This window comes from Suncus etruscus, chromosome 9 (assembly GCF_024139225.1).
Source record: "Suncus etruscus isolate mSunEtr1 chromosome 9, mSunEtr1.pri.cur, whole genome shotgun sequence".
In the NCBI taxonomy this organism is placed as follows: domain Eukaryota; kingdom Metazoa; phylum Chordata; class Mammalia; order Eulipotyphla; family Soricidae; genus Suncus; species Suncus etruscus.
The window spans coordinates 47,791,435-47,796,580 of record NC_064856.1 but is presented as its reverse complement, the minus strand read 5'-3'; positions in this window follow the sequence as shown (position 1 = coordinate 47,796,580).

Genomic DNA, 5,146 nt, shown 5'->3' with positions numbered 1-5,146 from the left:
TCCCTTCAGTGATGGCATATCTTGCTCTGTGGATCACCACTCCATCCTGACCCAATGACCATACCTTACACCATCTCCCTGGGGTCTCTGCAGGCAGAATCAAGCTTTGTGTGACCAAATCTAGCCAATCATCCAGCCCTCCCCTCCCCTATGTGCGCGTTGTCCGCGTGTGCATGCACACACACACACACACACACATCACACTGTTGGTGTACCTAGCTAAAACCCTGAAGTTGGGTGCAAAGACCCTAAGACCCACCCATATCTGGGAGGGGTCTTGGGAACCGGATAATAGGTGTAACTACCTGCAAGACCTCCCATTTCTGGGAGGGGTCTGGAAAAGGATAGATAAACCTCTGAGCCAGGGGATTCGGGCCTTTTGCCGTTTCTCTCTTGGCCGGGCTTGGCTTCCTGGCTTTTGGATCTTTGGGCCGCATGGAGCCCAAAGGGAAGATGGCTAACAGGAGATAAGATGCAGGGCTAGCAAAATATAGCTGTGCTTAAAAGGTTGACATAGGCCACACACCTGTGGTGGCAAGGGCATGAATAAAGATGATTCTTCCTGATGGCTGCGTGTGAGTGAGTAATTTCACCTGGGCCTGGAACTCGCCGGCTGCATGGAGGTTGCAGAGCCACGTGGGCTGGATGGCATCCTCCACCATCCAGCCCCATCGTTATTTATTTAACACAACACACACAATGCCCAGAGGTGTCTCTCTCTGTCTTTTCTCTCACTCTGTCTCTGTTTCTCTGTCTCTGTTTCTCTTTCTCTCTCTCACACACACATTCACACACCATACACATAGACACACACATTCACATGTACATGCCTAGCGGAGTCTGACCAGGGCTATTCCTGGAGTCCCTGGGCAGGGCATGGTGCAGGAATGGGGGATAGAAGGGAGACAGAATCGGAATCACCAGCCCAGACTAGACACCACCTGAGATGCGGGGGCTCCCCTTCCAGTCTTGGGCAGGCCACCCCAGTCCTGCTCCTCTGAGCCCTTGTCCCAGGAAGACACAGCTTCACTGTCACACTCTCCAGGAAGTTGAACAGGCTTGTTCCCACACCACACCCCCCATCTGCAGCTAAGGCTTTCTTTCTTTTCTTTTTTTTTTTTTTTGTTTTTAGTTTTTGGGTCACACCCAGCTGTGCTCAGGGGTTATTCCTGGCTGTCTGCTCAGAAATAGCTCCTGGCAGGCACGGGGGACCATATGGGACACCGGGATTCGAACCAACCACCTTTGGTCCTGGATCGGCTGCTTGCAAGGTAAACGTCGCTGTGCTATCTCTCTGGGCCCGCATCTAAGGCTTTCATAGCTACCAGCACATCCCTGTACCAGGGCTCCTCTGATGAGGAGCCTCACCTGGGCTTGGTGGGATGAGATGAATGAATGTGTGGGAGGAGGGGATATAAGTGTTTGAGAGAAGGCTCCAGACTCCTGGCCTCCTAAATGCCCACCACAACCTTTGAGGCCAAACCATAGTGAGCCTCCCTTCCCGGCTGGCCCTGTTTTGTTAGCTCAGTCCTCCTTTCCCTCTGCCTTGCTGGTATGCACCGTTCACAATCCCTCTCCCCTTGGAGGTTTCAGCATCTGTGAGCCTGCTGGGCCACACCTGCCTGTCTCCACCAGGAGGAGTGGGTGTCTGCACCCCTCCCCGACTGTGGCCTGTTTCCCTTGGAGCTGATTCCCAGAGCTGTCTGCTCCCCGTGAGCAAAATCTGCTCATTTCCTTCTGAAAATACCTGCTGCTTCCTGGCTTGGCAGAGAACCGGCCAGGTGAAATGGGCCATGGTCTCAGCGCGGCCTGTGCACACTGCTCTGTGGCCCAGCCAGCCAGGGATGTACCTTTATCGCCTCCCACTCGCATGCTTCACCCCAGATGCACATGCTCAACCCTCCCAGGAGGGGTCTCAGGTGCTGGCAATAGGTTACTCAACAGCACTTCTGTTCAGCTGCTTCTCTGTGCACTAGACAAGGGGTGAACACGGGCCATTCCCCCCACATGCTGGTCTTGTTGGGGTCACTGAGGCAGGAGCACAGCGACTTCTACAGCTTTAGACTTGGGCTTATATCCAGACAGTCTCTTCCAGGCCAGGCGAGTCCCTGATTACAGCAGACAGCATTGGGCTCAGGAAACAAAATGATGAGGGGTCTCAGGGTACATAATGGATTGTACCCAGACCCCAGTAAATGAAAGGGTCACCCAGCACAAGCACTGGGCATGGGGCACAGGTGCCCTTGGGAGGTGCTTATGTGTCATAGATGGTGGATTTAAGAGCAGACACAACAAGACACAATCCCCTTTGCACAGCAGGGAACATAACCTCTTTCTCTCAAGAGGAAAAGGGACTTGCCCGGTCCCACTGAGCCAGGGCTCTGGTGGGGAAAGGGAACCCCAAATCCAGATCATAGCAGGGATCCCCAAATTCCATATTAAAGAGGAGAGAATGAGAAGGATGGTCTGTGTGCAGAGAATTAAATCTGGAAGGGGGGTGAGGTGGAGTGCAGAGAGTGGGGTGGAGGATCTGCCCATCCTCATGCTGCCTCCACCAAACCTGCTTTGTCTTCTCTTAGAGGTTTCCTAGCTCCCAGCAGCCTAGCCAGAAGCTGGGGTGCCGCAAACATCCTTCCCCACCCTGGGAACCAGCCTGTGAGGTCTGGCAACTCCACTTTGGAAAAATCTCTGAGATACAGCTGGGGAGCACCCAGCAGGAGATTGCAATGCTGACACTGGGCTGCAGTTCCACTGAACATATGCAAGAGCCAGCAAGCGGCTCTCAGCTGAGCACCCAGTAACTGGCAACCAAACACTGATCAGCATTAGGGAAAACTGTAAATTCTCCCCCAAGATCCATGTCAGACCATCATTGTGCTGTCACTGAGTATGAGGTTGGGCAGAGAGGCACAACCACCTCCCCAAAACAGTGCCTCGCCACACAATGGACTAGGATATTCTTATAGTTCCAAACTATACACTATCCACATTTCATCAACAAGGACAGAATAAACTCTCATCTAGGAGCAGGAGCGATAGTATAATGGGTAAGGCACTTGCTTTGCACACAGCCGACCCAGGTTCAATCCCCAGCACCCCATAGGATCTCTTGAGCATTGTAGGGAATGATTCCTGAATCATCACTGGGTGTGGCCCAAAACTAGCCCCCCCAAAATAAAACAAACAAAAACTGTGATCTAATCCACAGAACACTCAGCAATGAGAGCAATCCAGCTGCTGTTTCTAGAAGCTCCACCTGAACAACACAGCACTTGTTTGTGTCTGTGTTTTCAACAATTTAGGTTGAGATATTGGGATTTTCTTTTTTTAATATATATTTTATTTAAACACCTTGATTACATACATGATTGTGTTTGGGTTTCAGTCATGTAAAGACCACCACCCATCACCAGTGCAACATTCCCATCACCAAGATATTGGGATTTTCAATGCCATTAACCATACTTTTCCCTCATATATTATTCCAATACCATATCCACCACCAGAGTGCTAGCTTTCCCATGTAAGCTCAGATTTATAGCAAAATCCTCAGTTCTAATGACTGACCATTTGAAAGCACACCACTTGTAGCAGGGGACTAGAGGTGTTGCAAATTGATGCAACCCTGCAGAGGGGTCATCTGCAGTATGTGAATAGAGCATGGTCACACTGATTAAGGCCAGGGTGTGTGGTGCACAAGGGTGAGCCCCTTTATTTATGATCTCTGCCCTTTCCTATGTGCTTGCTCCACTTTAACAACTGTTTTCCACTGAGGGCAAGCATTGATCTCTCTCTGCAGGTTCTCCTTGCGCCCTTCTCAGCTCTATCCATGTCCTTCTTTCTTCCAACACACAGCTCTGAATTTGGGTGACCAGAGTTGGCATATAAATGTCCACTAATGCTGAGCCAGGGTTGGCTCAGAGGTAGAGACCTGTCTGGCATGTATGGGACACTGGGTTCAATCCCCAGCAGTGCAAAAAATTTTTGTGTGTTTTTTATTTTAAAAGTACACAAATAGGGGCCTGGAGAGATAGCACAGTGGTGTTTGCCTTGCAAGCAGCTGATCCAGGACCTAAGGTGGTTGGTTCGAATCCCGGTGTCCCATATGGTCCCCCGTGCCTGCCAGGAGCTATTTCTGAGCAGACAGCCAGGAGTAACCCCTGAGCACTGCTGGGTGTGGCCCAAAAACAAAAAACCAAAAAAAAAAAAAAAAAAAAAAAAGGTACACAAATATGTTTACAAAAATCTTTTTTTATTCAAATAGAATACAGAACTTGAAATTCAGATTTAATGGGGTAGTTTTAGTTAACATCTCTAACTAATTTTCTAAGGAGGCTTTATTTTAAAAAATAATTTATTATGGGGGCCGGAGCTATAGCACAGCTATAGGGCATTCACCTTGCATGTGGCCAACCCAGGACAAATCCAGGTTCGATCCCTGGTATCCTATATGGTCCCCTGAGCCTGCCAGGAGTGATTTCTGAAAGTAGAGCTAGGAGTAATCCCTGAGCGCTCTTGGATGTGGCCCAAAATTTAAAACAAAAATTATTATAACACTATGATTGTGAAGTTGTTCATAATACAGTCATTTCAAGCACTAAATATTCAAACACTAATCCCACCACCAGAGTGACCATTTCTTCACCAGTGTCCCCTATTTCCCACCCACCACCTGCTCTCTTCAGGGGACTTTCTTCCAGGCAGATGTGGTCTTGGCCTCACTGTGCTTAAAGCTCTTCCTCAGTTCACAGGTTAGAACTACCTGCTGTGCTACTGTGCTCCAGATGCATGAACCCAGCTTTCTTCTTCTTCTTTTTTTTTTTTTTTGTGGGGGTGGGGGAGTACACTCCCAGTGATATTCAGGGTTACTCCGGCCCTATCCTCAGAAAGTTTTCCTGACAGGCTCTGGTGATCTGCTGGTGATCTGCTGGTGATCAAACCTGGTATCAAAGCCTAATACGAGGCAAATACCCTACCCCGTATGCTATCACTCCAGTCCCTACCTCAATATTCTTAGCATCCACTCAGCAGGTGTTCATGGAGGAGCCACTCCAAGCTGCCAAGCTGCAGTCCTAAAGGACCACCCTGGGCCTGTGCTGCACTTCTGCCTTCACAGCTTTCTCTTATAAAAGTTCAGGCCAGGCCC